This window comes from Athene cunicularia (genome assembly GCF_003259725.1).
Source record: "Athene cunicularia isolate RWA chromosome 10 unlocalized genomic scaffold, athCun1 chr10_part1, whole genome shotgun sequence".
Lineage (NCBI taxonomy): Eukaryota > Metazoa > Chordata > Aves > Strigiformes > Strigidae > Athene > Athene cunicularia.
In genome coordinates, this window is record NW_020799112.1 from 17049922 (window position 1) to 17072066 (window position 22145).

At 39.7% G+C, this 22145-nt stretch overlaps 1 long non-coding RNA gene across 3 annotated transcripts in view; it reads right to left on the reverse strand.

The window, feature by feature from the left end:
• LOC113484144 overlaps window positions 1-22145 on the reverse strand; it is a 50466-nt gene that overhangs the window by 14917 nt on the left and 13404 nt on the right. For all 3 annotated transcript variants that reach the window (XR_003399163.1, XR_003399164.1, XR_003399162.1), the window contains exon 3: window positions 6110-6250. This is a non-coding gene — a long non-coding RNA (uncharacterized LOC113484144). The remainder of the gene's footprint in view (window positions 1-6109; window positions 6251-22145) is intronic.

The following is a 22145-nucleotide window of genomic DNA, read 5'->3' on the forward strand; positions in this document are numbered from 1 at the left end:
CTACAACTTGAATTTCCATACAATCAAAATAATCTTTGAAAGGGTGAAAATGGTTGCTGCCAGAGGTACCTAACGCAAAAAATCTAAGCGGGTTTCATTTAGTTTCGGCATAGCCCTTGAACATTTCGAATGCTTAAAATGAAACGTACGCCGCCGTCTTAAAAAAAAAAATAAAATAAGTCTGCAGCGCCGAAGAGAGATTCTTAAATTTACTTTTTCTCTCCTGAAAATTAAATCCTGTTAAGAACTGCTCCAGCCGGCGCTCCCTGCCGTGCCTTGCCGGCCTCCAGCGAGGGAGGGCACAGGCCCCTGCACTGCGGCCATGGGTACGTGTGTCAGGAGAAAGGCTCTAAATGGCCTCTGGAGCTATAACCAGGCCTCGGCCTGGGTCTGGTTTGCACAGTCCCCTCCAGAGCAAGAGCTAAACCGGCTTACGGCGATGATGTAAATGTGAGGGCAGCCCTGGCACCGTGAAGGTGACACAGATCCCCAGAGACCTCACGAAAAGACGAGGGGAAGCCACCGCCTTTCTTCTGTCTCACGAGGCTGGGCAGAAGGCCCGAGGTAGGAAGATGTCGCGTGTGCCTTTCGCTTCGCTTGCTTTTGCCTCGGCTGGCAGGTGAGCAGTCTGGTGGCCCGTGCTCAGGCAGCGTCAGGGACCTGCTGGCAGTGCTATTTATACACCGGGGTTGAAAAATAGCACTTGAAAGTGCCTCTCTTATAAGGTTCTGGATGGAAAAAAAAAAAAAAAACAACCAAACAACAACCACACAACAATTCCGCATCAGAAAACTTCCAAAAATTGCTTTCCTCGGTGTAGAAGCCGGATATATATTTGTTGAATCAGGCTCTTAATTCGGTAGGGTACAAAGGACTTTCTGCCCCTGCCATCCTTCCTGCTCAACAACAGCGGTGTGTCCCCCCTCCGCCTTCTGCTAACTCTGCCAAAATTTGATGTGGGATTTTTTGTTGTCCTTATTTATTTCCACAAAGATACTGTAGCAATCAGTAACTGATCCCCTTACTCACCAGCCCCCACCGCCTCCCTTTTAATTTTTTTTTTTTTTTTTTTTTTTTTTTTTTTTTTTTTCCTGCTTGCTTGGGCTGGTCTTTTCATTAAAACAAGTTCTTCAAATGACCCCAAATCATTTGCCCTTCCTATCCATTCTTGGGTATGCCAAAACTGTTGGTTCACAACAGGAAACCAATAGCTTGTGCTATCAGGAGACATTTCCTTCACAGCACAAAACGTCTGAATAATAATTTCAAGCAAGGCTTCACCCATTTCCTGTGAAAGGAGGGAAGTTTGCCTATCCCAGTCCCTCAGAGCTCTTTGTTTCCATCCCTTTGTGATGTCATGCTTTCTGCACAGGGAAGATGGATCATTTTCCCTTAACAGCACTAAATTCAAGATCCTGTGTTAAGTTTTGATACTGCTCTTCAGCAAGGAAACATGTAACATTTACAAATAATAAAAAGTTATGCTCTAGTTTATACTTGTGGTGTCTCTTTCAAAAAATAAACTCAACTTTTGGTGTCTGGAAAATAACTGTAATGAAAACATGAAGGCTGAAGACAGTCTGGTTTATTAAATGTTTGACTTGCAGGCTATTTAGCACTCCAGCTCTAACTCCCACCAGATAGGACAGCCCACCTGGTATCAGCTCTTGCTGAGCACCAGAATGTCCCAGACTGAAACGTCCGTTATGTCACTCCATTTTACTGGAATACTGCAGATGGATTAACTGTCTCAGGCACTGATTCAACACATCAATTAAGCACATGCTTAACTTCCTCCCTATATAGCAAAACATTAATTTAAGCAAATACTGAAGAGTGACTGACTTTTTATAGTGATATGCTACATCAAAGCCTTAATATAATGGCAATGATAAATTGTTAAAAGGAATTATCAAGCAATAGACGTTATCTCTTCAGTGCTGGAACATTTAGGGATATTTAGGATGCATAATTTTAGGCAAAAAACTTGTTAAAATATCCTTTATCCAAACAAAGTAGGCATAGAAATTGCTACGTATGAGCTACTTTTTTCCATTAAACCCTACTGTGGTGTTTCTTAACCTATTTCTGTTAAATGATGCAACCTGGCATCGGGATATGTGTTTTATTTAATTTTCTACAGGGTTTTTTTTAACATGTTCAATAAGGGCTTGTGAATGTGATTTTTTTTTTTTTCCACCACCTGTTGCAGGAACCAAGAAAGCTTAAAAGCAGAATTTGTCAAAGATTTGACGACCTTAAAAATAGCTCTTGTCACAATTGTTATTACAGTGTAGTCTTAACTACATCATTTACCGTCACACAAAAACCATAATAAACTCTCCATTATTCAGAAGACAATAAAATTTGCATTACATTTGTGTCTGCTGTGTGTTTGTCATTTGAAGTGTTCAAGCCAACATGAAATACTACATCTCTTATTCTAATTCGCTCATTCCAATCAAGAGGCCCAGCAGAGTCAACTTAACCATTCTCTTCCCTCCTTTAACGGGCATCGCATGCATTTCCTACCATCTGCCTCCTCAGCTGGGATGCTACAGGCAGTAGGCACCTTTCTTCACACAGATTCTAGTCATGTTTGTGTGAGCTAAATAAACCATTTTAACACCTCTCCACAAGCAGCTGTGTTTAAGAACAGCAGCTCTGTGTTTCAATGTCTCTTGCTTGAAAGAGAGAAATGTGTTTTTTCTTGCTGAAGGTTGGCCAGGACCTTTGCATTTCATGTTTTCCAGTCCATTTCCAGAAGTATATTTGTCAGTTATGGACCCAAGCAGCAGACTCTCTGCACTAGGCTGATTTCACCCACCCTTACCACCTTCAGTCCTCAATTTCCCCATTAGTGACTGTAAGATGTGAGACAATGTCAGTCTCTATATTTGTTTCAGAGGAACTGTAAAAATCAATTTTGTTTCACTTCAGTTGGGGCTGAGGAGAGCATTTCCCCCTCAGTGTCTTTCACAGATCAGAAAACTGTTTCTGAAGAAAAAAAATCTGTAAAATATAGTTCAGCCCTTTTTCTAATTGTTCAACCTTAAACTGGGACATCTTGTTGAAAACCTTCTTTGAAGGTGATAACCCTGAGGCTGTTGTTGCATCTTGCTTTTCTTTTTTTCCCTTCCCAATTTTGAATCCCCTTTCATCAGGGCATTTGAGTATGACTGTTACATTTAATTGTGTAGCAGAACCCCAACTGGTTGTTCATTCAATGGTTTGTAAGGCCCAACCTGGAAACCTTTATTTCATTCTGCCCACCTGTCTCTGAAGCAGGATTAAGGTGAGTGAGCTGGAGGATGTTCTGAGAAAAGCAGTGCCAACAACTGATGCCCAAAGAAATCAGCCACTTTAAAACTGGACATGCTGAATATGCCTAGTTGTGCTTAATGGGAAGAAAAGCCAATGACAGTGCAATTCTACTGGCTATTAGAGAAATACAAAGGCCAAAATACGAACTTGCATATTTAAGTAAAAAAAAAAAAAAAAAAAAAAGCCAGGCCAATCTTCAGAGAAAGCTTCCTGTCAATCCCGTGTTTTAATATCACAGATCTTTTATAGCAACTGTGGGAACAAAATGTCCTTTTCAGCTTGTAAAACTACATTTGCAAAGTACTCTGAAAAGGTCTGTGGGCAATACCACAAACTGGCAAGGAATGATATCTAAGTCCCCTTCTTCCTATTATTAACTTGTATAATACTGGATAAACTTCAGCAAAGTGCACTAAAAATGCCAGAATGGGTGTTTGTGCAGAGTATTTATATTTTGCTATGGAACAGATCACAGAACTCTGCCCATCTGTCAGAACACACAAGTAAATCATGCATAAACCTAACTCTCTAGTTCGGTGAGCTGAGACTCAGAAAAATTAGCAAACTTGATAAAGGCCGCACAGGAATGAAGGAGAAAGACGAGGCTAATGCAGCACAGTCTGTTAGCCATTACAGAGGCCGTAACTGCACGTACCAACGTGTGTGACATACGACACAGTGCTAGGGTGCAGGAGGGTCTAGACTTCTCTGTATGATACATATCACAATAGGCAGGGAAGTCTAGTGTCCTCACTGCAGCAGCGGGGATGCTCTGGTATGGCTGGAGGGGAAGGGAGGAGGGAGGTGGTACAGAACAACCCCCAAGACCAGGCAGTGCCAGTAGCTGAGGAAGGATCAAATGTCCCACTAAACTCACAGGGGCACAGAAGGAGCAAATAGCTGACATTTTTAACACTGGAGTTTTCAGGCAAGTAAAATCATAATTTTATCAGAATAGTGATATAAACATTGTATCGTAGATAACTCTTGGCTTAAGGTCCTGTTAGACAACAGAGCAATCTCGGAAACTAGACACCTTCATAATCCTATGCCCCTTAAATACATTAAATCCCGCTAACACCTTTCATGCCAACATTTTTTCTGCATAGTGCTCAGGATCTCATTATGTTTAACATTTTATTTCCACTATTGAATTTTCTTTTCCTTGTTTTGCTCATTCACAGCGCATACTGGCCAACCTACAAAAATGTAATTTGAATGTTTTAAACTAGACTAATATATTTTGACTGTATCCTTGCTGACACAGAGTACTGTAACGCAGCCAGCTGTTCATTGTTACTATGTTAAATAAAGTAGAACTCCCTTGTGATATTCTATACACTAACAAATGATGTAATGAAATTCTGGTCGTGTGAAAATTCTATCATTACACCACTCAGCATCCCCATGAGCAGTTGGAGGCTAAGACACTTGCCTAAAAAGCCCTGTTAACACATTGTCCTTACAATTCAGAACTGCAATTGGTTTAACCTGACGTGCTGCTCATTTTCTGTGTCCTGCATGCTCCCGTAGTACAGGTACGCTTTTCTTTTCTCTGTATTGGTGAAAAGGTGCACAAGACATAGACTGAAGACTTTGCTCTGTTAACATGATATATATACATCTGTACATAGAGGGTGTGGAGAGCTGACTACAAGAAACACGATCTACAGGTGACAGGTAGGACTGCTCAGGGAGGAAAAAATAGAGACAGGGAGAGAAAGCCATGCATAGAGAGAAGGAAGGTGTATCCTCCAAAAGAACTTGGTGAAGCCAATTTAACAAGTTTCTACTCTCTTTCTTCCCCCATCACCACCTGTGTAGCTGTTGTATCATGTCAGTGATTCAGTTTCTAACACAAGCCCACGCACAAGTTGTAGGATCACAACTAAAGAAACGGAGAAATGCAGAGTGGGAGTGAAACCAAAAGCAGACTGTTTAAGTCTGCATCAACACTGAAACCAGTTTCTCATAGAGCTGTACCTGAAAGTGTGAAAAGAAAAGAAGCAGGGAGAGAAATGAAAGAAAAAAAAAGGTGAGTGAACTTTACCTTAAACACTGTCTGACTACAAACAGAAATTTGACCTTGACTTAGGTGGCACCTTATGGGTCACCTTTGCAACTTACTACCACATGCACCATGGTGGCAAGAGGTACAACGCAAATGGACTGGGGAAATCTGGGAGCAGCGAGTGGCCCGTGTGTCCCCACTACACTTGAGGAAGCAGGTAAGGAGATAAGAGCAAGCACTGTTTTTAGATGGAGAATTTTCAGGCGAGAGAAACCAAATCAAAAAAAAGCAAACTAAAGTAAAACTTTTAGATTTTACAGATGTGTGCCCGGTTCTTCAACGGAAAATTTACACATGTGGGGTCCCATCCATCCAGTCACGTGCTGCATAGGAGACTTGGCTGTGGAACTGAGACTCTTAAACAAGCCAATGGGCTATGGAAATTGGGCACTACAATGCAACTGGAGCTGAATTCAGTGGGAGATGTAAAAAAAAAAACAAACCAGTCTTGTGAATTTTGTACTTCTGTGAGGTTTGAAACATTTATCTCTTGCCCTCTTTAGACTCTGTACGACACATGATTGCTGGAGAGCAGATGCTGCCTGGAAAGTGGTAAGGCAGAAAGGAGAAAGTTCTGGGTTAGTAGGGTACCTGGGGAGAAGAGGACCAAGAGCAGCCATTCCCGGTAAATGTTGGGGCTTCCTCTGTGATGCTGGGCTTTTTGGGCTTTCAGAATAGGACCTCTAGAGCAAGAACGTGAGCACTGCACCATACCTGACTGTAGGAGATTAGTCTCTTTCATCAGAAACTGAGTCACTGGGAGGTCCCCAACTCTTCCACTGCACGACCATAGTTCAGCACTGCTAGAAATGTTGAGGGCTGATCTCTCCGGTGGGAAGAACGTGAGTTTGTCTCCTGTCAAAATGAAAGGCAACAATTAGCTGAAGCATCTGCAGAAACTGAAGTTAGGAGAAACCCTAAGAATGCATGAGAACAGCAAAGCTTTGTGCTCCACAAGGCAGAACTGTTTGAGAGTTAGCCCCATTACTCTGAACAAGGCGGCAGGACGGTACTGCCCAGAGCATGGCCACGCAGACATACCAGCACATGACAATTAGCCTTATGCAAAGCACCACTGACACAGCTGCACTGCTTCTGGCTCTGGAAAAAGCTTCCTTGTAGCAGAACAGGTATGCAGTGCAGACATACCCCGGGAGCCACGATAAACAGGTTAAAGCAGCCTGGATGCATCTCAGAGGGAACTGAGACGACGTTTCTTTCCATGATTCATAAAAGACAGGAAGAAACAATAAGTCTGCAGACACCAGTCCCACGTAAGCTTTGCCTCATTAAGGCTTTCAGAAGAGGGATAAACTCTCATTTGTGCTTAAGCCTTGCTATGCTGTTTGTCTAGGTGCTTATCTGTTCTCCTAGAGGATTCACTCCAGAAAATATCAGTGGGCTTTCACTAGGAAGGATGGGGAGGAGGAAGAACACCATATGGCATTTCCCAAGTGTGTTCATATCACATACCTTTTACATGTTTACATTTCTTGACCATGGTCTGAGCCCAACCTCAGGCTAACCTTGAACCTTGCAAACTAAACACAGTCCTGCTAGTGCAGCTGGAACAGGTGGGAGAGTTAGATAACAGAAAAAGCTCAATCTACAGTGTCTTAAGAAAGAAAAAATTACTTCTCAAAATCTATGCTGTTAGAGCTACCCTTTTTGCTGCACTGACAACATTTTATTCTGAAAGTGGCAGTGAAGTATGTTCACCACCACACACATCATGAAGCTGAATGCAAAAATCTCAAGTTGTATCTCCCAAATAGCGTACAGAATGATGATACCTTAAGGACAGACTGCTGACTCACGCACCCTTGCTTCCAGATGAGCAACAGCCTTGGGGAACTGTGGAGTAGAAAAGCCATTATACAGATCTGTTCCTACTCCATAATCTGCCTGGAGAAAATAAATAGATATTCCCTTCCTGTACCCTGGATGGCATCTGCTGTGAGCAGTGCTAAAGCTGTCCAGCTCCCACAGAGACACGTATACGCTTGAGCTCCCAGGAGAGCTGCTGACCCAATTGTAGCACCTGGGGGAATATTGTGCTAGAATTCCCATGAGCAGATATGACTGTGATCCAGAATCTGAGCCTTCTGAAGCAGTTTTACTTCTTCAAGATAATTAGCAGTGTAAATAAAATGGCCAGAACCATTTTGCATGAAAGACCAATAAAACAATTCTTAATTCTTAGCGTGGCCTCTAAGATTGTTTAATCATAAAATATATGTTATATATAATCTTCATTTTCACTTCATTTTTAAACAAACAGAACTTCCCTTCCCACTCCCCCTGGAAGACAAATAATATTTTATGAAGTATTTTGGCAGAAGACACCGATTACTGCATTTATTGGTGACATCATAATGAATGAAAGTAAAAGGGAAAAAAAAATAAAGCTATTAGAAAGAGGTCAAATTCCAGACATTTCTCCGAAGTAAGGTTCAATTTTGAAGTAATTTTTCAAAAGAGGTTTTACATTTACAAAATGTAATGAGCTTAATTTGAACCTGAATGAGATAATTATTGGTTTGATACCCTGCAAAGGTATTGCTTCCCTGGGTGTAATAATGTTATTTATCATCTTTCTTCTGCTACTCTGTCAAAAGAATCATTTCAGTTTCAGAGAGACTCTCTGACTTCCAGAGCTTCCAGCTTGTGCTGCTCCATTGTCTTAACATTGGAAAAAAACACCTCCGGAAGGATCACAACAATCTTGAGTTGGTAAGGGTGGAAAATAGGATGCTGCTTGCTGAACACTGCCCGTTCAGAATTGCTGTGCTTTGGCTGGGAGTCCTTCCTGAGAACTGAGCATGAATTACACCTCATCTAAGTTTTCGGTTGTTTCATTTGTTCTTTGGGTTTGTTTTTTTTTTGGTTTTTTGGGTTTTTTTTCTGTGGCCTTTCTGGCATCATTTATGGATTAACTTCCAGGAGGTGTTGAGTTTCAATATTTCCAAAATGTGAAGGTTTTGCTTTGTGGCTTTGAAGCACTTATAAATTCTACAAGGCAGAAAAAGTGAAAATAATGGCTTGCCTTCCACCTCTAGGCCACTGAGTTGAATCATGCTACCTTGTAAGAATTTTGCACTGGCATACTTTGAGTGGTGCTTACAGTTTCAATATATTTCCTAACTTAGAGATGTCAACATCCAAACTCCTTTCCTGTCTAGCCCTACACAGCCAAAGCCCTTTGGCAGAACTTAAAAGAGTGAGAATTGAGAGGGGCAGCGGCCCTAACACAGATGTTTACTATTCAATTAATCAACTCTGCCTTGGTGTTAAGCACTTGCACATTAAACTCAGAGAGCAGAAACATACAGGAGGGCGGCAATGTAACAGAAAAAAATTCACACATACAAAAAAATGCCTTTCAATATTAATTGGAAGGAAAAAAGGAAAATTTCAATCCAAAATCCATGTGCTCTGCCCACAACTCAAAACTGACAAACCCACCCTGAAGTATTGCTGGTTTCCCTCTCGGCACTGAAAACCAACACATACATAGGCATTCCCATGGGGCGAGTCCTGTGAAGACCCAGGGTAAACAGTCCTCCTACCCTCCACTCGTTTCACACAGCTCAGCGTATGCTCCTTATCACAAGGCTTCACCACTACTCCATTTCCCCCTTTCCCATTCCTGCCCAACACACAGGGCCCTGTGACCGCTCCTGAACTAGCCAACACCCCCTTCCACCCACGTCTTTTCAGAGGTCTGGTGAGACACATGGAGGAACTGCTTTACTGTTGGGTATTTTACTGTCTGGACCACAGTGTTTCAAGCTGCTGCTTCTTAAACTGTGAGAAAATAGCTAATGTAATACAATGGCTATCTCCACCCTAGAGCCTGTGGTTTTCCAAAACCACAAACTGACTACATGGCAGCCAAGTTCCCTACTTTTTAAATATATATACACATATACATATATATTTATAAATTTATATGTGCATTACAGTATATTCACACTTAAATGGATAATGAATGAATCTACTGATTGCGACATACATAGATGTTGGTGTAGGCTAGTTTGGATTCAGGCTACAGAACTCCAATAACTTTGTTGCAAGGAAAAACCATCAGAAAAGATCTCTGTTACATAGTTAAATGCACTTATGAAACTCTGCCTAACCAATGACTTTATCCATTGGCTTGAAAGTACAGCTGCAAGCTGTACAAAGGAAATGACGATGGGATATAAAGGACTAGGGAATATTCAATATTTACTAAACAAAGATCTTAGTTTGAGCATGTGTCCAGTCATACCATAAGTATTTGACAGAAACAGCTCACTGTGCTTGGACAGTTCAGAGAGTCATTGCTGTCATTTTGCAGTGTGCATGCAATATATCACCTTGCATTAAGGTACTTGCAATAGTCAATTTTTTCCGCCAGTCTTAAATTATGAATTCAAGCTAGAAAGGCTCTAGCAAGTCAAAGGCATTGATAAATACTGGAGCAAATCCTGAAACCCTGAAAGACCCATGAGCATTTTGAGTAGTTCATTTCACACTGTAGTTGTTCAAAGGAGCGTTTCCAAGCTCAGACCTGAACTCATGTTTAAAACCCACCAACTTGCTGAAAGGGATTTTACAACTTCATCTGACTTTTGGGGTGACTAGAGAGCAGTTCAAGAACATTTTTAATATTACCAGATGAGAGTTGTTCCTCTAACACAATATGTTATGTCTTCCTGGGAACTGAAGAAAAGGGCCATTGTAAAACGTAATTATTTATGAACTGTGTTATAGTGTTTGCCAGATGACAGTGTCAAGGGGCCCCGTGTCTAATCAGGCTGCACAGAGTTTAGGCACTGTAGTGACAGACTGCCACCTTTTAGGAACTTTTAGTCTGGAGAGACAACTGAGGCAAAAGGTCAGAGATTATCAGCCCCATGTTGGAGACAGCTAAAAGTGATTAATTTACTTGCCCAGCTTCAGAGAGCGAAACCTGTGGTAGAGCAGGAAACTAAGGTCAGTTCTCCTGAGGCCCGTGACTGTACCCCTGATGTACTGTGACTCAGCCAACTCATGGCTGATTAACGATAGTTTAGATTTCAGTTATCAGAGAATACCCATCTCATCTCCTCTCCTCTTTGCATTAAGTTTCTAGGATCATTTAATTGGCCACATTTTACTGGCACTCTTGTTTGCAGAAATTAATTTTGAGGCCCAGATATCTAAGTATCTGCAGACATCTTGGTTCACAGAAGATGATAAAAGACATAAGAGAAGATCTGTATTTCCATGCCACTCAGATGAGTCAGTCGCAAGCAAGCAGCAGTCCCAGTTCTGGTAGGATACATTTGAAAAGACCTTTGATTTGCTGTGATCACTTTGCAGTTAGTCCTTGACAAGAACAAGAGCTATAGTCTTAAATTATTTGCTAACATCTTCAAAGTAGACTCGATTGGAAGGGGGAGCTCCGGTGGCCCCACATTTATTGCTTCTACTTGCAGGTTTTCTGCTCTTATTTTTTTGGGATCCTCTGTCATCACTGTATTTCCTGAGCTTTCCCATCACTGACTTACTTTTCTGTTCAGATGTGTCCCTACTTCTTTTCTCAGGTGCTGCTTATGCAGCAATTTGAACAAACTGATAAGCAAACATTTGTTGGATCAGTGTAAAAAAAAAAAAGGTTTGCTTGATTCCTAGTTGATAACATGGGTACCAGATTGAAAAGAACCACAGAGATAAAAAAATAGTTGTAAGTCAAGCTTTCTGCCCCTTTTGAAAATCTTTGAAATGCAGCTTGTTCTCCTTTTACCTCCATAGTTCAGCTAATATTGAACTCTGAAACAGGTCTCTTAGCCTGGCTCCTCTCTAAGATAGCAATAGGTTTTATACACCTGCACTTACCCTTCAGTCCAGAACCACTATAACCTTCTCTAAGCTGGCTGTAGAATTTTTTTTGTTCCCCGTTGGGGGCTGCAGGAACAAAAAGCTGTAATACTTAGTTTCCTTGAGAGTTTCCTAGTGCTGCTTATCTCCGGAAAGAGGTTTCATCTTTTCTTGCTTTGATTAGAAGATGACACAGATGGGGAAGCAGTATTATTTGTGCCATTTAGCAGCATTGGTAGTCCTCTCAAGTTGACAGCCCAAGGCTAGGTCAGAATTTATTGTAGGAAGCCCTTTTTTTTTTTTCTTTTTTTTCTCTTCAGTACCTGTGCAAGGTATAGAAAGCAAGAGAAATAGCAGCACAGTATCTGGCTAACAAGCCTTAACAAAGTTATTTACTTCGGGTGTGCTTGATGTTGCTGTACAGGGAACCTGATCATTCTTTGGTAGCTGACGTTCTCTTTTATGATCTCATTTTTCATTGTAACTGTGAAAATGAAAGAGTTTTACTCGATCCTACCAGCTTGTTCCAAAGTCAGGGGAGATGACGTGCAGTATTGAACAACACAACAACACGTCGGGTAAAATAAATGAAATGGCTTTGTGGTGTCAGCTTGTGAAGAAATGAGATGAAATATTTTTTCCATGTGCTGAATGAGCCTAGGCAAAATCTGTCTAGATGCTAGGCTCACTACAACCTGCTTGTATCATTTTTGGAGGAGTGAACAGTCTGTTTTATGGCAGACACTCAACCGTGCTACACACTCTGAAAAATACTCCCTTTTCTCAGAATTAAATTCCTCATAGCTAGATACGACAGAGTAAAAGATATTTGGTAAAGTCTTCTGGAACAGCAAAGCACATTGGCTGTGATTTTATACAGCGCTAATATTTTTTTTTCCTAGGTTCTAACTTTTCTTGAATCAGAACTAAATGAATAAACCCCAATAAAAGGAGAATTCAAAAAATCAAGGGCCTGTTCCAGGTGACCTCATATGTTGGAGAGCAAGTTCTGGGTGATTGTGAGTTACTGGAAGTCTATTCTGGGTGGAAGTATATGTGAATTTTTTTTTTTTTTTTCCAGGGCTAGGAATCCTCTAGCTTGTACTAAGTTGATTTCAGGTAAATAGAGATTATTTAAGCCTTAAAGTTTCAGTCCACAGAAACTTCAGATTGTTACGAATTAAAAAAAAAAAAAAAAGAAAAAGCAAGAAAACAAAACAAAAACAAAAACAAAAAAAACTAAAAAAACCCAACAACAACAACAACAACAAAACAAACAGTAAAAACTTCATGTTATTCCAGGGAGGACTATCCATGTGTAAAATGTGCATTTTTCTGTCTCTGACCTACCCACATTCCTGTGAATTTCATTTACTATCAAACCACTATCAAATGGGAGAGACAGCATTTTCTGTAAACAGCACCCTGTAAGTCTCACTTTAAACACTGAAAATATCACAGTGTCCAGTTTAAGTACAGCAAATTGAGCATGAAGAAGAAACTTTCAGGATCAGCTTTATGTGAAGAACCTCACAGTCTCCCTGGAAGTAGGGGGAAGCAGTTTAAAGAAGGTAAATTTTCTTTTTCTTCTTTTTTTTTTTAAAAAAAAAAAAATTAAACATGCAGGCAACAGTTCTTGAGTTTTCATTCACAACTTGTCAAACATTAAGTACATTAACGCCCATAAATCTGCTTATTCCATGGCTACATTCCAAGCACTAGCAAGACGCTTTATTCACTGCAATAACTAAAAGCACCACCCATTTTCACTGTATCTTTCAGGCCACAATCGCTGGTGTCAGATGTGTTATTGCTAACGAGACTGTGGAACTGGTAAGCAGAGAGCTTTCCCACCCTTCCCTTCTCCTAAGCATCCGACAAACCACGGTTTCTGAGTGGCCACACCCTGCTTGTTATTGTTGAATTCTAATATTAAAGGTGGGTTCTTTTATGTTTTCCTTAGCCTTTCACCTTTATTTAAAATAGAGTGCATTCAAGGGACATCTGTGTTACTGGCAACAACATCCCATAAAGGAGCTTTCTATAAATAACATCACTATTAAATGAATGGTCAGAGCATAGCACTTACCAGCACATGACATCAGTATTGTATTTTCTTGGTAGGTTTGTTAGTGAAGGGTACATTTATTTTCACTTTGAAACAATATGTTAAAGGTGCAAAGAAAACTGGAAAGCAAGATTCCAAAGATGCATTGCCAAAATTGCTAAATTCCCTAGGTAACAGTGGCAAAACGACTAACATCCAAACTCAAAGAGTGGCTCCTGAATTATGTTTTTTAAAGGTCTTTTTAAAATGTGTGGTTTCTAGTCTACCTCTGTGGTTTTCAGCTGTAAAGTGGGGTTAATAACACTTAACTAGTTCACAAAAGCATTATGATGGTTAAAACATTCATGTGAGTAAAGTACATTAAGTTTCTCTGAGTGAATGAGTCACTACAATACAGAAATGATTTCAATTTGAGATGTTTGGCATGTGAAGGAGCAAGGTACATACTAGATCATTTTCTTCTGTTTTCACAACTGAAAAAAAAAAAAAAAAAAGCAGGAAATCTATCCAAGTATACATTCACAGCATAATGTAGACATACCCCAAACCAGTCATGAACTGGCTTGCTAAGGGTTGGTCAAGGTCTAGTCAAAGCTGTGATTTACTCTGGAAATTCAGTATATGAGCCTGACAAACTTCTTTCTCCATCTCTCAACTATTACTCTTAACTAACTGGGTAAACCTAGCTTCAATGTTTATGCTCTGAAGAAATGACTGCAGTGAAGACAATCTAACTTAAGCAAATAACATGATAAAAGTTGGGTTTGTCTGAGAGAAACAGAGACAAGAAAAAAGAACATAAAAAGACATAGGAAATGGTAATTTCCTATTGATTTCACCAAGAGGGCCCAGTAGCAACAAAGAGATTATGGAAGAAAACCTATAGAACTGATTAGAATAATACGGCATTTTCCTATTCCCAAACAACCTGTGGAATGTAACGAACATGTCAAAAGAAAATTCTATTTTTTTTTTCCATTACCTGAGGGAGTTAAAAGAGCTGCACAAAAAGAGCTGTTAGCCAATATTAAGTACACAGATTTCCCAAGCATAATAATGTCTACAGTCTGCATTACATTTCTATTTCAGGCTAGAGGTTTAAAGGGTTTATGACATTTAAGGGAGAAATCATATCAGCTGAACGTGAGGAGCATTTTGTTAAAAGATATGTCTGTATCAATGAACAGACCTTGCACATACACCTATTCAAGTACAGATGGCTGTTTGAAAACTGGACCCATGATTCCAGGTAAATTATATACTCCAGAAAGCAAGCTATGTGGTTTCTGAAGAATTATAAGGTATCTAAGTCTTACTATGCTCCAAGCTTTTCAAATAGGTCCAAAATATGCACCAGCTTTCTCACTTTTTTCTTTGCAAAACACTCAGATAACATCTCACAGAATAAATTCACATAGAAAAGCCTAAGAAAGAGGAATCAGGAATGAACAGAGAACAAAACAAGAAATATATTTTTGCCACCATATAAACACATGACTAATCCACACCCTGTCCTATATGCAGCTCTGGTCCCCTCGTCTTAAGAAAGATATGTTAGAACTGGCAAATATTCTGAGAAAGGCAACAAGGATGATTAAAGATTTGTAAAAGCTTTTATACGGAAAATTACCAAGCGGGTTGCGAATTTTCAGAATGGATAAAGAGGAGAAGGCTGCAAAGTCATTAATGACATAAAGGAGTTATTAGATAAAGAACGACTGATTGCTGTCTCATTCAACACAAGAACCAGGCATAAACAAATGAAGATACAAAGACTCAGATTCAAAAGTGTAGTTTTTCTTCATGCAACAAGCAATAGTGAAACTCATTTTTAAAGCATATCATGGATGAAAGAAACTCATGTGAGTTTGTGACAAGTATGAACAAGTACCTGAAAAATAAATCCATTAGGGTTCCTCTAGAAACAAGTCACCAGAGGTTCAGGAAATCCCTTGAACTTAAAATAGCTGAAACACAGGAGAGTACATAGCAGAAATATCATCTATCCTTGCTCTGTTCTTATTCTTCACTGATACTTTTTTTGCGACAGGTCTCTGTTGCTGACACTGGACATACTGATGTTCAGTATACAGCTCCTGAAGTAGTAATATTCTCAACACTCCTGGATTTTCTCCAGCTGCTTCAACTCTTCATGCAGTTTATTGTCTACCCCATTGACCACGATCTTGTTTCCTGCCATCCTTCTGCCCGATAAAGCACAGACTAGGGATCCTGTGTTGATGGGACATCTGCCTACTGGTGAAAATATGCACCTCCTTATCTTCAGTCAGCTCCCCTGCTCTCTTGGTAAGGTCAATCTTTTTTCCTCACTACTATAGGTGTCTTACATTGGCCCACTACCTTGGGTGGCAAAATGATTTTATGCCAGTTTCGATATTGGTGTTTTGCACATCTAGGAATCATGAAAGATTTGCCTGTAACGCTCCAATTTTGGAGACAGGATGTTGGAGTAGATGGATCCATGGGCTGTAATGCCATTCCTATTCTCTAAGAAAACAAAATCATGCGTCATTTTACCCCCAAAAAGTTCAAACACAAAAATGCTGTATTAGCACACTAGTTCATTAATGGATTCCAAAGCAAGAATTAAGATTATAGTTGTAACAGTCAGATAATGATGGATATTTGGTACATTTTTCGTGTATCTATCGTGAAGACACGAAATTAGATCTTCATGGGTCAAATATACTGCAAAGGAACCTTTTCTTCTGGGCCAATCATGGGGAATAATGCCAGATGTCATTAAGTGGCAGTGATATTTGTATTATTTTGCAGGACAGATTGACTGTACTCTTAGGTATCTTTTATCAAGATACAGCATTAAAATATTGAACACTGAAATCAATAAGGTTGAAGGAATACAATTGCCAAGTAAAACAAAACAGAATTACACGTAAATTTCCACTGTAGAGCTCCCAGTGTTGGTATATAAGCCTTAGGAGAGGAGTAGGCAGGTTAGGTCTAACAGAAACTGGTTTTCTTTGGCCAGTAAACAGCTAATCATTTCTTAACTTAGCTCTTGTTTCAGATCTCACATTCTATATGACTGCCCTTTCGTTCCCCTCTTTTAAGTCTTTTGAGTTTCTTTAATATACGAGGTCTTTTAATTCCATATCAATTTTTTTGCTTAGAACAAGAAAGCAATCTACTGTGTAGTATATTAAAGGAAAACCAAATATTTTTGGTGACAACTCAACACCTAAGGGTTCAAATCCCCCCTACACTAATGTTGGTTACCCCATCCTGTCTTCCTCAAGCCATATGGATTTTTGATTACAGTGCAACCACCAACTTGCATAATAAATCAGTCACTACAGTAAAAGAGCAATAATGACACATTAAGTGTAACTTGTGGCATCCAGCCATCAGTTAGGGGTCTATGGGGAGCTGCAGTACCCCAGGGAGGGAGGGTGGAGCAGACACCAACTCTTCCAGCACAGCCTCACAAAACTGAGGACAGTGAAGCTTGCACTCTCTGTTTTAAGTTAAGCTGACTGACTGTCAGCTTGTTAACTGGCATGGCTGCAAAAGCTGATTTAGAGGCACTCAGCAAAGTGACTGTTCAGGAGCAAACTTTTATGATTTACATCAGGCTGAGAGCACAAGCTCCGGCTGTGACGGACTTGCAAACTCCTCCAAGGTGCTGGACTATGGTGAGAGACTGGTTCTCCTTACCCTCTCCCAGAGCTGTACGTTTTCCACCATGCCGGTCTTCTGAGGGGCTTCACTGGGATAAGTCTCCAGTACCAGCTATGAAAAGAAGGTGCCAATCATTTTACGATTTAACTTCCAAACGACAATTACCCTTTGCTAACTCCTGGCAGCCAGACAGATCCAGGCTGGAGGCAGGCCACTGCCCTAACAACAGCACTGCTCACTTGGGAGATCATTTATCCAGACCCACAGTATTATTTTCCAAATTTAATTTCTAATAGCCATCCGCTAAACAAAAATCAATACAGCCACACAAAAAAATACCCAATGCATTTGTATAATAACTTTACCATTCCATCCAGGTTCCATATGGTATTCCAACGACTGGTCTGGGTTTGTAGGCTACTACCTAATAGCACCACACCTACCACACCTACAAAAACCAGTAACATGGCTGTAACTAACTGTCACATAAGCAGATTGATCAATTCAGACAAAGCACTCTGGATGTCTAAAATGCAACCCGAACACCATAGTTTGTTTATACCTACATGCCCGTTCTAAAGGCAGATGATGAAACACCTCAGGTACGTCATAAATATTCTAACACTACTGGACCGTCGCACGATAGATCAAGAGGTGCTGCAACATTCCTCGAGACACATCATATTAAGTGGCAAAGTTTTAGTCAGTCATATCGCATGGGAAGAAATATGAATACGCAGAACACTTTAAAAAAATCACCGTTGTGGTTTTAAGAGAAATCCACTAAATCACACATTTCATAACTGGAGAACTGTCATGATTTACAAGCGTACAACAGAAACGAAGATATTTAAGAGTTAAAAGAGCAGTTCAAACCTTTCAAACTATATTTAGTGTTCATAAAACTTGCTACAGTTCATGGACCTGTTTCTTCCATCAGTTAAATTCATATTACTTTCAAAGAATGACTCCCTTTTCTTAGTTTTAATAAACCTGGTTTTCTACTAACTGAACTTCCATTGAAACAGAGCAGTCTCTAAAAAGTAGACTGGCACAGATACTTATTTGCGTTAAAATTTTCATTTTCCCACTTTGCTTCTTTACACACAGGCTCCTCTTGATTCATGTTTTATTTCACTCTTACTTGGCTCTGTCTGCATTTTCATTGATTTTTTTTTTTTTTTCCTCTTTTGCCATCTCTCTGAAACATAATGAAAACATGCTGCATTAAAACAGACTTGGAAATAGCATAACAGGATTGCTCATCTCAAATATAAATGCATTCTTTTTTCTACAGTTATGTGACACTGCCTCCTTTCTTAAAAAAAAAAAAAAAAAAGGAATTCCTTTAAAAAACAACAAATACACATAGAAATGGAGTACTTAAGAGTGGCTGCTACTGTGGTCCAGTAGCTTTATTTTAAAATGTAATGTCTGAGAACCATACTGCAGAATATATATATATATATAATATCTATATATTATATACAGAATATTCATTTATGTGTTTGTTTATTTAATCATAAACACACAAACTCACACATATGTATTAGGAGCTACCTGTTAACTGAATATAGCTGCTACTACAGTCTTATTCCAACAAAAATTATTGCTAAAAAATGAAGTTGACAAGCTCAGGGTCTTCACTTGAGTTTCTTTAACACACAGTACAGATGCTTGCAACAAGCTCTTCAGACCAAGAGCATCCTGATAGTAGAAATTACATGTTCAATGTAATGAAAACCAGCATTTGTTGTGGAACAAGAACAAAATGTTACATTCAGCATATATTAATATGAACAAAGTCACATTAACATTTCACTATTGTCCTTTTACAATAGTCAGAAATTTAAGTCTGCATTTAAGTGAGGTTGCCCAGCCCCTTACAGCTCTGATGCCATACAGTAAAGACAGATGTTGCAAAAGGAATCAAGTGATTGCTCTTGACAGGGCGGTCAAGTTGGAATACCAGACAAAAATGCGAGAACTTTAGCTTCAATAGCAGACTTGGATCATTCTAGCTGCAATCACAGTTAGCATCAGAAGGAAAGTACACCAATGACAATTTGATCAACTTATTGGGGCAAATTTATTGAACCTACTTATACTAAGTCTGCATTTGTCACTCAGATTTCTAGTAGAGACAGCATTTCATTAACTGTGCTGTATCTGACACCATTGTTGAAGATTCTCACATGACATCTATCACCAGTGCATAAAGTATATTTATTTTATGGCTCATTACAACTTGGAAAAGAGCAAAATTATTTTGCTGATGTTATATAGCTATTTCTGCAGTCTAAATTTTGGACAAACCCCCAGAATTTCACAGCACTGAATCCCAATATACTTACAATCAAGTACTAGCTCATCTTGGAACTACTGAAAAACATTATTTCAAATGAAGGCACACAGAGCTCAGCTAATGTTTGTCAGTCTACCAGAAACAAACCAAACAGAATTCTCTGAAGAATCATAGAATCGTTTGGGTTGAAAGACTTTTAAGATCTCGAGGCCAACCATTAACCTAGCACTGCCAAGCCCACCACCAAACCCTGTCCCTAAGCACCACATCTACATATCTTTTAAATACCTCCAGGGATGGTGACTCAGCCACTGCCCTGGGCAGCCTGTTCCAATGCATTAACAATACTTCGAACACTGAACATCAGCAAGTCTGGTTTTGCTCCATCTTCTCTTTCTACCACAAGAAAAGGCAAAACCACACTACCATAACTGCAAAGACTGTTTTCTCTCCCATCTTGGCCCAACTCTGGCAGAAGGTGAATGGGGTTTTAGGGCTGTGTCAAAGAGGTGAATAAGAAGGAAATAGCCACTCTGCCCCATTCACTGAACTTGCTATAGAAATGGACAAGAGCCACATTTTTAACACAAGGGGATCCCCTCAAAAAATCTGGCATCTGGTAGCTAATCTGCAAGCAGCCAAGTTAAACACCTGTATGCCAGACAAAACCAGCTGTCTGTGTGTCTCTGCCAACCCATCTGCTCAATATACCCCCAGCTAGTGGGTTGAGATCTTCCAGTAAATACACAGTTCAAATACAAGGTTGGTTGTTGGTTTTTTTTTTTCCAGTTCTCTAATCTTCATTAGGACCTCTAATTTTCAAAGCACCCATTGATTAACTACAGTGATCATACTACCTTTATTATCACCAGCAGCTAGACATCAGCTCAGCTTTAATTGTCTACTGTAGACACAGAAGTTACACACGTACTGAGTTACCATTAAACTGCTGTTGCCTTCATCACCCATAGACACACAAAGGCTGCGTTGCTGAAACTTTTGTCGAAAGAATTAGAAATTTAGGATAAGATTATGTTTTCCAAAAGTTAATATTTCAAAGGATTCAGGAAGGGATTCTGTAAGGGACTTGGGAGAAAGTTCTTTTGGCTGTGTCCAGCATTGTCAAACAGCAACTCATGAAATGAAAATAAAAGTAGGTTAGCTACTACTGTAGCATACATATATTTCAGAAGGGATTGTACAGCTGCTGGACTTGAGGAAAGAAAAGGAAAACATGTAGAAGTTGCTGTTCCTTTCATCTATAGCAGCTCCACAGTTACACACGCAGCTGTTACCGACAGGATCAGAAGCTGAATTTGTATCCAGGGAAGAAATGCCACCCCACACTCCCCTCTCAGCACAGAGGTTTTCAAATCCAGCCTCACAAAATGAACTTTTTCCAACTAATAACAAGAAATAGGTGTTATTATTGCTCACATTACTCTAACAACCACTGCAGAAAACCCCCACCAAAGTCCCACAGAAACAAACCTTGTGAGAATCCTCCATTATAAGGCCTGAACGTGGCCCACCATTTGTTCTTAACACAAAACAGCATTTGTTTTCCCCTCCTTGCCTAAGGACCTGCTTTCTCCTTAGTTCCCAGGTTAGTTTCTTCATCTGTTTTGGGAAGCATGTCAAGATTCGTATGGATGAAGGGGGTCATTTAGAAGGACTATTCATCCCTCATTCCGCTCCTTACTGTGTTACTGTTTTTGAGAAGGAGGAAGGGTTAAATTTGTACCAATAAAGCACCCACCAATTTGTGTCCGAAGAGCAATGACTACGCATCCACCTCTGAAATGCTCCTAACAGCTTTGCTCTCTCCTTTCTGGGTGCAGGGAAGCTTCTCTCCACAGTGAACTCCTCGTTCACTCTTTGTTCAAATAGACTCTCTGTCTATTTTCAAACTGGTAAAGCTTAACTAGTGCTACACAGGATGTGCCTAACCAGGGAAGCTAATACAAACCAGCAGGACACTTTTGGCATTGTGTACATTCCCTTTATATGATGTCACTCTAGCTGCTGACTGGGCAGGGAGTGCATTTAAATGATTTTTATCTAAAATGTATAGGTAAAGTACACAAACTGTTTGAAAATTGTTTATTTCAGTACATTTCAACCTACTTTCTGGTGCTAAATACATTAGAAGGGGTAAGGTAGGAACTACATCCTCACTCCTCTCCCAGCTAGGAAATGTTTGCTGTAAAGTTTATGGCTACCCAATTTAAATATGCAAACTCTAATTTTACATAAGCTGATGCCAAAAAGATTTTGGAAGCGCATCACTGTATTACTTAATTCTACAGTACCTTTGTAACTATGCACATATCATTTAGTTTCAGTGTAAGTCCTGTTAAGTAAGATAGTGTTTTTCTTTGGATGGAACAGTCAGGAATAATAAACATATTATCAGGAATTTATTAGAGTCAAATATTCTAGTGATATGGATTCACATGTCTTTCAGCCATCCAGATTCAGTTTCTCCGAATAATTGAAAGGGTGTGAGGAAGGAACTCTCATATTTTTCTGGAGGAAAAATTTAAACAGTATTTTTAAGTTGTGTATGTATTATTTCATCATTACCACTTATGAGACTATGGGATGCATGTCCCATGGGTGTGCACCATCTTTCAGAACTATTAAGAGAAACTGGATCTTTCCAGGAGGAGGAGGAGGAGGAGAAGGAGATTACAATTGCTGGTACAACTTGTCTACACTGACTCACTCATGGCAAAGTGAAAAATGATTGACTGAGCTCAGTCGAGCGGAAAACTATAGATAAGAGATTGGAGGATGGAGGTTCTTATCCAAATAGCTGTATTTTTGGGTGTTTCGGAGTTTTTTTTGGTTTGTTTCTTGGGTTTATT